This window comes from Cricetulus griseus, chromosome 4 (assembly GCF_003668045.3).
Source record: "Cricetulus griseus strain 17A/GY chromosome 4, alternate assembly CriGri-PICRH-1.0, whole genome shotgun sequence".
NCBI lineage: Eukaryota > Metazoa > Chordata > Mammalia > Rodentia > Cricetidae > Cricetulus > Cricetulus griseus.
The window spans coordinates 11,731,269-11,744,335 of NC_048597.1; positions in this window are offsets into that span (position 1 = coordinate 11,731,269).

The window sequence follows — 13,067 nt, forward strand, 5'->3', positions numbered from 1 at the left end:
TTTGTCTCATTATATAGCTGATTAAAGACTGGTAGGAAAACAATGTTGCAGATTGTCATTCCAGCTTGCCAAAACTGTAAAGGATGTCCCAAAATGGTGTTTCTTCTTCAAATCGCCCTGATTATACTAATGTTATTTCAGTCCATATGTGATTATGACTCTCTTTTTTTTTTCTTAAGCAATTACAATTAGCTGGCACACATCTTTCTGCTCATAAAAGGCAACAATGGAAAGCAAAAATAAAAGAAGACTGGTCAAGAATTAGGACCCAGATCTGACCCAACTCACTGTGTCTTTGAATATAAATATTTAGCCTCGACATATATATGCTTCCATTTACATAAATCTAAAGTAAGAGATGGACTGCTTTAGTCAGTGTTCTGTTGCTGGGAAGAGACATCTTGACCACAGCAACTCATAATAGCAAGCATTTAGTAGGTGACTTACTTACCTAGTTTCAGACTTAGTTTTAGAGTTTTAATCCATTATGGTCATAATGGGGAGCATGGTAGCATGTAGGCAGGCATAGTGCTAGAGAAGTAGCTAAAAGCTCTATATCCTGATACACAGGCAGCAGGAAGAAAGAGCTAGTGGGCCTGGCTTGGGCTTTTGAAACCTGAAAGCTCACCCAGGTGATATACTTCCTCCAACACGGCCACGCCTCCTAATCTTTCTCAAGTAGTGCCACTCCCTATTGACTAAGCATTCACAAATATGAACCTATGGGGGGCATTCTTATTCAAACCACCACAATGACAATTTGCATTTTTTTTAATTTTTTTGAACTTTCACTAAGTTTGTTGTTTAACAACTTCATGTATATATATTTACTTACTATATTACACACACACACACACACACACACACACACACACACACACACACACCAACTCTCTTCTGTCTCCCTACCATCCCTGTCTACCCTTCGCCTCTTCACAAGTTCCTGTTTCACATTTTACTTTTTGTTTTATGTTGTGATCCACTAGATTTAGTCAAGGCCATCTGAATGGCCATAGAACTATTCATTTAAGCCTGATGAGTTCTCCCTGGGTACACAAATGAAGACAATTTATTATCGCATTTCCAAAATCCACCAATAGGCAAATTTTCATTAGGATTGGGTGTGTCCCCATGAGCTCCTCTGCAATCCATGGCAGGACCACTCTTGTGCTAACCCTATGCAGGCAACCACAGCTATTTTGAGATCATGGTTACAATGGCTATACCCATACCCAGAAGATAGCATTTCACAGCCCTTCCCCCTTCCTTCCTTCTGCTAAAATGTCTCTTAAACTTGAGCCCCATTGAGGGCCCTACCCTGCCTGAGGAGTGGAGGGTGGGTGGGGTGGGAGGCAAGTGGGGGTGGGAGAGGGTTGTGGGGAGGGGAGGGAGAAGGGATTAACATGTGAAGCAAGCTTGTTCCGTATTTGAACTAATAAAAATAAAATAAAATAAAAAATGTCCCTTAAACTTTAGAAGGGTGGCATAAGGATCCTGTTTAAGATCTAGTACTCAACTACCAATTATTCTCAGCATCTAGAGCAATGATATGACTTTGTAGTTTACTTATTAAAAGAATTTTCTCCAAGGCTGAACATAGCCTTATATGTCTATAAGTATGAACCTAAATATTTAGAAGGCTGTTTGATGCCATGTCAACTTAGCAAAACACCTGTAGCAGGTACCGTCCTAGATCTTAAGATTTCTTCATAGATTTTTGACTGGATTTACACTACTAAGCAATGAAATATCTCCTGCAGAATAGGCCTATAGTCCAATTCACAGAACAATTGACAACAACCATAGCAGTCATGCCACAGTTGTATCAATGGGTTCATCCTAACAAGATGACTTCTTATGCTCTGCTGAATTCATTTTCATTTTCTTTCTTTAACCACAGTCAAGCTATTGTCTTAATTAAATTGCAAAAGGGCAACGTTAATTTCCTTTCACTTTTTAAAATCCTGCTTAGCATAGTTTTTGTTTTGTTTATTATAGGATCTCATAAAGCTGTTAGTGTATTGTCAATATCTGGTCTTAAGTTTGTGAGAACTTTCTACAAAATAGTACAGAATAAAAGTACATGCTTTCTCTATGTTATTGCAATTCATGGTTCTAACTTTTCATTGCTGAAGAAAGGTTTTGTTTTTTAGCATCTTCAACAAATGGTGCTGGCATAACTGGATGCTGGCATATACAAGACTGCAGATAGATCCATGTCTATCGCCATGCACAAAACTTAAGTACAAATGGATCAAAGACCTCAACATAAACCCAGCCACAATGAACCTATTAGAAGATAAAGTGGGAAATACCCTTGAATGAATTGGTACAGGAGACAGCTTCCTGAACATTACACCTGTAGCATAGACATGAAGAGCAACAATTAATAAATGGGATCTCCTGAAACTGAGAAGCTTCTGTAAGGCAAAGGACACAGTCAGCAAGACAAAACGACAGCCCACAGACTGGGAAAAGATATTCACCAACCCTACATCCGATAGATGGCTGATCTCCAAAATTTACAAAGAACTCAAGAAGCTAGTTTCCAAAACACCTAATAATCCAATTAAAAAGTGGGGTACAGACCTAAATAGAGAATTCTCAATAGAAAAATCTAAAATGGCTGAAAGACACATAACAAAGTGTTCATCATTCTTAGTCATCAGGGAAATGCAAACCAAAACAACTCTGAGATAGCATCTTATTCCAGTCAGAATGGCTAAAATCAAAAACACCAATGATAACTTATGCTGGAGAGGATGCTGAGAAAGGGGAACACTCCTCCACTGCTGGTGGGAGTGCAAGCTTGTACAGCCACTTTGGAAATCAGTATGGTGATTCTTCAGGAAAATGAGAATCAGCCTACCACAAACAAGATCCAGCAATTCCACTCCTAGGCATATTCCCAAAAGAAGCACATTCAAACAACAAGGACATCTGTTCAATGATGCTCATAGCAGCATTATTTGTAATAACCAGAACCTGGAAGCAACCTCGATGCCCCTCAAATTAAGAATGGATAGAGAAAATGTGGTACATTTACACAGTGGAGTACTACTCAGCTGGAAAAAATGGAATCTTGAAATTCGCAGGCAAACGGATGGAACTAGAAGAAACCATTCTGAGAGAGGTAACCCAGTTACAAAAAGACAAACATGGTATGCACTCACTCATATATAGATTTTACACATGGAGCAAAGGATTACCAGCCTATAATCCACACCACCAGAGAAGCTAGTAAACAAGGAGGACTCTAAAATAGACATACATGGTCCCCTGGAGAAGGGGAAAGGGACACGATCTCCTGAGAAAATTGGGAGCATGGAGGGGGGGGAGAGGGAACTAGGAGAATGAGAAGGGGAGAAGAGAAGGAGTGAGGAAGACATGATGGGGCAGGGAGGTTGAGTTGGGGGAAGAACAGAAGAGAGCAAGATAAGAGACACTAGAATAGAAGGAGACATTATAAATTCAAAAAGAAATCAGGCACTAGGGAAATGTCTGGAGAGCTACAAAGATGACACCAACTAATGGTCTAAGCAACAGAGGAGAGGCTACCTTAAATGCCCTCTCCTGATAATGAGATTGATGACTAATTCATATGCCATAGTATAGCCTTCATCCAGCAGCTGGTGGAAGTAGAAGCAGACACCCACAGCTAAACCTTGAACTGAACTGAAATCCAGATGCAGAGAAGGAGGACTGATGAGCAAAGGGGTCCATACCAGGCTGGTGAAACCCACAGAAACAGCTGACCTGAACAAGGGGGAGCTCTTGGTCCCCAGACTGATAGCTGGGAAACCAGCATGGGACTGATCCAGACCCCCTGAATGTGGGTATCAGCGAGGAGACCTTGGAAATCTATGGGGCCTCTTGTAGTGGGTCAGTACTTATCCCTAGCATAAGAATGGACTTTGGGAACCCATCCCACATGGAAGGATACTCCCTGAGCCTAGACACAAGGGGGTTGGCCTAGGCCCTATCCCAAAGAATATGACAGACTTTGAAGACCCCCTATGGAAGGCCTCACCCTCCCTGGGGAGCAGAAAGGGTATGGGATAGGTAGAGTTTAGTTGGGGTGGTGGCAGCGGAGGAGGGGAGGGAGAGGGACCTGGGATTGACATGTAAAATAATTTCTAATAAAAAAAGAAGGAAAAAAGAAAGAAAGGAAGAAAGAAAGAAAAAGAAAAGAAAGAAAGGTAAATTTTGTTTTGTTTTGTTGGTGTGAGTGACATTTACTAAATTTCAAATATCTCTGTGCTTGTCTTCTGATATGTACATCTGAGGACCAACCTCAGCAAGGAAAATCACATTTAAATTTCTATGTCTTTGTAAGACACCAATGGACCAGAAAACATTGCGTTGTATGCATTATTGACTTGAATGGAAACTATAAAACACAGATTTTCTGTAGAACATACATTTACTCCTTCAAGATACTCCTAAATTGTTTTTCTTATTAAAGCTTTTCTTAGAAATTAACCACTTAAGATAGAATTATTGATTTGGAACCAATGATCTGTGAATTAGATTATGACTGTTTGAATTTTTAATATTTCTTAATTCTATGTCTATTGCTTTGTAATGTGAATGATTTCAGAATATAAGCTTTTAACAACATGAAGAAATGAGGGAAAGGTTTCTAAGTAATGAAATTAATTCTTCCTAAGCTAACTTTCTGAGGGACAGAGTGCTGATAATGGAGAACTCTAGGGTAATGTTAGATAAGACATAACTTTTCTTTTTAATTGTGTTTTTCTTCTTGTGTAAAGAGCCTGCTTGAAACATGATTATTCTTTAAATACAATAACCCACAAATACTATGAATTCTTATGGGCATTAAGTTGAAATAGGCTTAAACATACTAGTAAAATTTTCAGTAATAAAGAGAATTTATGTAGAGAATTTGTTTGCTCATTAAATTAAGATACAGTAATATGAGAGATTATCTCAGACTGTAGATTTCTAAGAATGACGGCATTTCTGGAAATTTCATGCACTTAGTCCTCAGTGTTCAAAGTTCACTTACATATTTCTATTTAAGAGTATGATAGAAAGTGATTACAATCATTAACATAAAAACAATATTCTTTCATGGACTGATAAAAGACTCAACAACCAGCAGAAACAATTTTCTTTAAAGTACTGGCAAATTTGCTCCTATTCATCTTGGAGTAGAACTGAAATTGAAGCCTCTGTGACAACCTCCTCTCCCTAGGCCCAAGGAACTGAGAAAGGGTTTAGATGGTAGGCCATTGTGGAGGGTCCTTAAGAATTGTGATGGCGATGCTGAGGTCTAGCTCTTCACAGTTGTTGGCTTTCTGGTGGTGGGGGTATTTGGAAAGAATCCAAACTGAGAGTTTGGCCATACTCTGATGAGTATATGGGTGGCACAGATTTTACTTGCTATATTTTTTTTGGAGGGTGTGCAAAGGTGGACCTGGGAGGAGTGGGAAGTGGGTGTAATCAGGATACATATTATGAAATTCCCAAATAATCAATAAAAATATTATGTTGGAAAAATATTCACCAAAAATGCAACAAACCCTATTCCTAACAACAAAACTGATTCTTGTTCTTCCCTCCCCCAGACTCATACTGTACTTAACAAAACTACACGTACTAATAATAGACTTAATTTACTAAAATAAAATTCTCAAAGTTGTGACAAGACAGATGTAATAAAAAGATATTCACAATGATTAGTCACTATGGTTACCAACATGCCAGGGGGCTGGTGAATGACAAGAAGAAATACATCATGAAAGTGAACTCTAATGTGAGACACACGGTGGTCCAATCATGCACACTCAGAATGCTTGTGCTAGAGAATAATATCTCATCTTACACCTTCAGCCACTATTGTCATAAGCAGGGGAATAATTAATATATTGTGTATTTAATTTAGATTAGTGACACATTGGTGGGTTCAGTTTTGTTTGCTCCTGGAGAGAGGAGTGGTCCATTTTTCCTGGTAACAACTCTGGAATATGAACTGAAAAGGCTGAAGGCGGCAGGAAAGATAGTCATTTTGAAGGGACCAGCCCCCCCATTTCAGCAGCCATGACAGTAACACGTGGTTGCTATGACCTTGCCTGGGTCACTAAGAGGTTAGGTGTCTGCCTCGTGGCAAGGAACCAATCAGAAGTTAGCTGGTGGCGCTATGCTTTACGGCTCTGGGTGTGCTTTACTGACAAGTGCACAGCAATGACGCGCAAAGCATAGCAACCACCCTGGGAGGGCCAATGGGCCATAACAACCAATTGGCCAATCAACACAGGGCAAGCCCTCCAAGCCTGGAGGCACACCAATACTGAGCCTGTATGTACCCCTAGACACTCCCCTTATGCTGCTCTACAAGATCACTCGGCAGCTGGTTGGAGGTGTCTTTTCTAGCCATCCATCTAGCAGGTGGGTGAAAGACCTGAGCTAACATGGGGTTAGCTTGTTAAAAAACAATAAAGCCTCATGCAGTTTGCATCAAACTCTCAAATCTGCCTAGTGATTGGGGTGACCGCAGTCGTGGGCTGGGACCCCGGATACCTGAGTTTTTCAGGGGGTCTAACATTTTTAAGATGCCTGGAATATGTATTAAACCACAAAACTGAGCATGGAGGCACACACATGTAATCCCAGAAGTTGAGGCAGAACAAGATAACCATTGCAAGTCCAAGGCTAACCTGCTCTATATGACAAGTTCCCTGACATCCAGGGATGTGTGACATGACCCTGTCTCCTTTGTTTAAAGGCCAAAACAAAGAAGAAAACATATTAAATGCAGAAAGAGTCAAATAAACCCAGAAGTGCCCAGAACTACAGCCAGAAGCAATACAAAGCAGTTGAATTGGTTTGTGAACCATTTCTAGCATTCCACATCTGTCACCGCAGCAACAGAGCTCAGATGCAGCACAGAGGAAGCTCCCTCTAAGTACTGGTTGAATCAATAAATGAATGAAGCTCCATCTCAAATGTCTAGTTTCTCCCATTTGAAAAATCAGAGCAGAACTCCTTGTCCAGTGTGTGACTCAGCGCTAGGCATTTTCATTTTGCACTCAGCCCTCAGCTCTGTGCTTCTCTGGGCTTACATAATTGCTGGCTTTCCTGCCCCATAAGCACAGCCTGACCCAGGAAATGTGCCTTCCACCCTTTGATTGTTTAGGGTTAAAAAAAATGGGTGGTTTCATTTCCCTTTTCAGTTTTAAACATTTGAAATCTCTGTCCTCTCCAAGCCAGCATCTCACGTAATAAAATATGTTAAAGATTCAGCTTTTGCATGATTCTAATGCTAATGAATTCATCAATCCTTTTATCACCTGTCTTTCTGTAAATGTCAGGCAGGATGTAGCTGACAAGGTCATCCTCATTTAATGCGAGTGCGTGGTGCATGGACGCACACATTTGTCCGTGGCAGCTGACATCTCTGGCTCACCTCTGCCTTCCCATGTCCTTTACTTGAATGGTGATAATTGTATCCATTTTTTCATTATTTATCTCTTCCATCAACATTTTCAAACTTGTGTTTGTCTTCAGGCGTTTAAACGCACGTCATTTGCTATTTTATAAATGAATGCCCTCTCTGAGGATGGATTACATAAATTGAATTTATTTTATTTTTCAATATTTCCCCTTGACACTGCTGTGTTGTAAATGTTTTTCTCAACTTCACCTCTGAATTTAGTTGCCATTAAGGAGAATCTGTTAAGAAGGGGCTAGGGAGTTAATATTTGTCTAAGAATAGGTTGATACCCAAGGGGATTGTGTGACCTCTCTTGTTCTTGCCCTTCTTCCCTCTGCCATGGGATGATGAAGCATGAAGCCCAGCTCCATACTCTCAGATTTCTCAGGCTCCAGAATCAGGTTAATAAATTCCCATTCGCTGTAGAGTACTCATCCCCATGCATTTTGTTATAGCATCAAAGAATAGTCTAAAAGAGGAACACACAGTATTTTCCACATATATTCTTAGCTGGAGCATCCTGGATACTGAGCCTAAGAAAGGGATTCTTCCTTTTCCTCTTCCTCTTCCTCTTCTTTTTCTTCTTCTCTAACTTCTTCTTCCTCTCCTCCTCTTTTGCAAGTTATTTACTGAGGGAGTATTTCACTTTTAGGGAGACAGAAGAGGAATGGGAAAGATGTGGAACAAAAATGTGGATTTTGTTTCCATGTAGGGTTTTAGGGGGACAAAACCACTAAAACTGTCTAAAGTTGAGGAAAGTGATAGAACTTTCCCATTAGTCATTCAACTATGTGTCCTCTTGCCTTGGTGGAGGGAGATAAGTGAGGTGGCCCTAGCTATGGAGAACAGGATGGGATAGCCAGGGACTTGCCAAAGGTTATAGTGTACTCTGAGCACCTGGGAGGTGAGTGACATGCCGGAAATGTTTAGTTTACCAAAAGAAAATATGACTTTACATGATGTTTCCCTTAGTTGTCAATTAGACGGGTTTAGAATCCCCATGGAAGCAAATTTCTGGGAATATCTGTAAGGGATTATTTAATGAGATGAATGAAACAGGAGGAGCCATCCTAACATAGGGAGCAGCAATCATAGGTAGGGGCTTCCTGACAGAACAAAGAAGGGAAAAGTGAGTTGAGCATTTAGCATTCAGCATTCTGCTTCCTGACTGGATGCAATGTGGCCAGCCGCCTTCTGATCCTGCCACCATCACTTCCTCACGACAATGGCCTATAGTCTCTGTGAACATGAACAAAAGTAAGCAACTCCTTCCTTAAGGGACTTTTGGCAGGTTATTGTATTGCAGCAACAAGACAAATAACCAATACAGTATCTTAGTTAAAATGAATAAATAGAGAGAAGGAATATGCATATTCAGCTACATATACATATATGTATGTATGTATATATAAAATATTAATTTAATAATCCAAAACTGACAAGCAAGGCATCATAGATACAAAAACAGAGTGCCTAACTAGTCCTTACATTAAAAACTCAAATTCTAAATGTAACTCTCATCCTGTAAGTTCAATTCTGAAGACTGCATCCCAGGAAATAGCCCACTCTGCATGTTTCAGAGGTTTTTACACTTTTCAATTTTCTTATATCACAAGTGAGGATAGCTTAAGCAAGTTCTACATTATCTGCATCATCAGGATCCTGACCAACCAGCACAGGGCTAGATCTCTTCATTCATGACTGTGAGCTGGCTTCAACAATGCCTCCAGGAGTACTGTCGTAGAGGAGATACACCTCTTGAGTTAACTGAGCATCTAGAGTCTCGGTTAGTAAATTAAACTGTTCTCCATTTTCATTTTATAGCGAGTATCTTGCAGAGCCCACCACTGATTCTTCTAGAAAATACGTGTCCTTTCATGAGGATGACGGTTAAAGATACAAGACAGTAGTTCTCCAAGTGGAAGGAAGAATCAGGAAGGCAAACAAAAACTGCCTCTTCAGCTCATGCCTGTGCACTTCTCACTTTGGGACAAGGGTGTAGGCAGCCTTCCTGCCTCCTTATTGCTGTATCACTTTGAGGCAGAGGAAGAGCAAAGAGGACAGAAGAGCCCATCTCAAGGGGTTAACACGCGCTTGGGATCTAGCTTGTGGTGGAGAACTTGCCCATCATGAATCGGTCCCTGCACCTGGCCTCAAGTACCACAATGAAAGAAAACAACTCATTAAGCCTTGTGCCGCTTAGAGTATCATGTCCCTGCTTGCTTAGTTACAGCTTCTACGGGCTACAGTAGTCACTGCAGGTAAAAGAGAAGGATGGTTACCTTTCTACAAGGACCACGCTAGCGTCGTAGTACGGCAGCATGCATCTATCTACAAAGAAAAGGTGATCTTCTGTCACCTTAAAGACCTGGACATAGCCAGAAATGAGTAAGTACACAGGATCACAGTATGGGTGATGGAATACACACTCTTATTTATGTAGGCACATAGTTTCAGAGTGTTGTGAGTGATCACTGACTCCAGAGTACACAGAAAATTTCAAAACAGCCACCCGGGAGGAGCTGAGGTCAGACAAAAGGTGTGCCTTTCTGTGAATCATGGAGGGTGGAGTTGGAGAAGGATAAGTGCAGACTTGAACTTGGGCTTTGGAAATATTCGTCTCCAGGCTGAGGCATGAGTGGGTTGACATTGCCAAGCCAAGTTTACATCCGTTTTGAGATCCTCCTGCTTTCTTTTGTTAAAACAAAAAATATATTCCTCAGTCTTTAATGTAGACTCTATAGTTCCATCATCACATGGGTATTTTAATCTGCTCAAGACTTGGCCATGTTTTAGAACAGTGTTAGAATGTTCTTCAGATTCAATTTTAAGTACTTCAGGCAGATCACTGGAAAGGAGCTATCTGTGATGTTTAATTCCCATTCAACAGTTGATGATAAATGGGGCACAGAGGGGTTAATGGCTGTCTGACACCACACAGCTATCTAATGGACAATTATAAATCATGAAATAATTTTTCTTCTTTTAATCATTATTCCTCAGTAAAGGGCTGCATATTAATCGGATAACTGTCCCCTCCCTACCCTAGTTTTATGACCCAGCAACTCTAAACTATTTTGAACTGTGCTATGGCTTACAGAGGTCTTGCCTCTGTGGGAACTTTTCCCACAACAAGGACGCCTCTTGGCTCCATTCCAGTCTTTTTCATCTCTGCTCATGACTTATTCCTATTGTTAGAAATATAAGTAGAGATCCCAACATGGGTTGAGAACATCTCACCAATACCATATTCACCTACAAGGTTGCCTGCATTTATATCTGCTGCAAAAGGAAAGTAGTTATGGTGTCATTGGGCCCCAGGAGATGGGATCCATAACACTCCCTACACTGCTCAGTGCCTGGAATAGCATCTGATACTCAGCAAGTTCTCAGTTACTTGTAACAGTGAATAAACATTTCCCAAACAGGATTCTCACTGGAGATTGTTTAAGGGAAACAGACTAGAATTAATAATTCTTGCTCTTGCCAGTGATAGGATAATCAAGAAAAGACTGAAAGCTTGCTATTCTACTCCCAGATGTGTGTGTGTGTGTGTGTGTGTGTGTGTGTGTGTGTGTGTGCGCGCACGCGCGAGAGAGAGAGAGAGAGAGAGAGAGAGAGATACAGAGACAGAGACACAGAGAGAAACATAGAGATAGAGAGAAACGCACATAGAGATATAAAAGTCTGCAAAAAACTGTGTACAAATCCTTATAGCATCATTGTTTACAATAAAATAAGTATAAAAACTACCAAATTCTGTAAACCAAAGAATGGGCAAACAGAACGGGTATGGTATATAATGAAGTCATATTTTGGCATAATAAAGAAATGGCATGCTACAGCATGGATGAACCTTGAAAACATTCTGTGTGACAGAAACCAACCCAAAAGACCATACAGTCCACGTGTGTAGAATGTCTAGAAAGTGACAGGTACAGAGATAGAAAGTGACTTAGGACTTGGGGAAGGGAAAGAGAAAGCAGTGAATGATGAGATTTCTTTGAACATGACAATGTTGATGAGTCACATCCCTGTCTGTGATGACAATGACAATACTGAACTGTACAATTCAAATGAGTCAACTGCTCAGCATGTGAGTTGTATCTCAATCAAGTTGTTAATGTGTGTGAGACAGATGACAGGGGAAAACACAGAGAGATGGGAGGAAATGGGCTTGCAAAACACCGCAGAATAAAGGCTGCCCACCAGCTTCCTCCCAGTACGGATGGTGTATTGATGATGATATCACTTTGGGTTCTCATTTCTCACTTGCTCATTTCTAAGCTCATATAGATGCATCTCATTTTAGTTAAAGTATCTCACTCAGATTTCCTCATCATTGTAGTAAGTCACAAGCAACTAAACCAGATCCTTTTCCAAGCCATGTCCATAGTTTCAATGTTGAACTAGTCTTTATTGGCTATCATTAGGTGCCAAGCACCTAATGATGTCCTCACTAAGCCTACTAAAAGCTCCATGAAGAAGACTACATTATGTTCATGTCATAGAAGAGGGATGGAGCTTTGCCAATCATAGACATGTCACCACACAGGGACTTGACAGACCCGGGTTTAATGCTTATGGGACTGATTCCTAGTGTATGAACTCTGTTCACAATTTATGTCCTCAAAGGCTAGTGTGCTAGAAAGGAATGCATAAAAACCAGCTTGAGAGAGGATAAAGAGAGTGTGGAATGTCATAGAGACAAACCAGCCAATTTAATGTGGTCCCCTCCAACAGAGAACGGGGATGTGAGACGCCTGCAGAACCAGCTGCCTGAATAGTCTGGAAAGTGACCCATGGGCTCTGGGGCTATTCAAGCTGTCTGTTTGAAGAAATACCTTTTAAATCTTATTCCAGCCGAGCAAGCAATAGCACGCAGGTCAGTTTCTTTTGTAAAAGGCATAGACTTGGGATTTTTATTTCTAGTTATCACCTCTGTCCTTCTAGTACTATCTGCACTCCAAAGGCATATCCACTTTCCTGTGTTATTAAAATATCAGATTGTTTTTAGCCCACTTTTAAGGACATGCATATGGACACTGGAGAAGTGCATTAGGCATCGGTCATTTCAGAACTGAGCCCCTTTTCCCTCTGAGGAGAGCTGAGGACTCTCTTCTATTTCTTCCCTCTGTCAGACCTCTTCCAGCATCCTCCTTAATGTGCTTTTATGCAGACATTTATCCTCCACCCAATCCCCTTCGGCAATTTAATCTGAAGTCATTCTAATAGCAGATTGTCTAATTCCTTGTCATGGCATCCTCCATGAAATGCAAGATCTTTCTTGCTTACAAGATTCTAAGTCCTAGATTCAGGTCTAATATTCATGCACAGCATTGTTAGTCTTCAATGGCAGGCATTTTTTTTTCTCTTTCCAAGCTTTCCTTGTCCTCCAAAATTATTTATTTCAACTCTCAGCAACAATAAAAAGATCACTTCGCCACAAACAACCATAAGTGTGCCGACTTTATTATTAAATCATCAGAAGAAATAAGAACCTTTGGAAGCCAGAGCTGGCAAATTTCACCATGGAAAAGCATGCCAGATTAACCTCTATTAGATAAGTGTGGCTGACATGGCAGTTTTGGATTTTAGCGGAGTGGGTGAC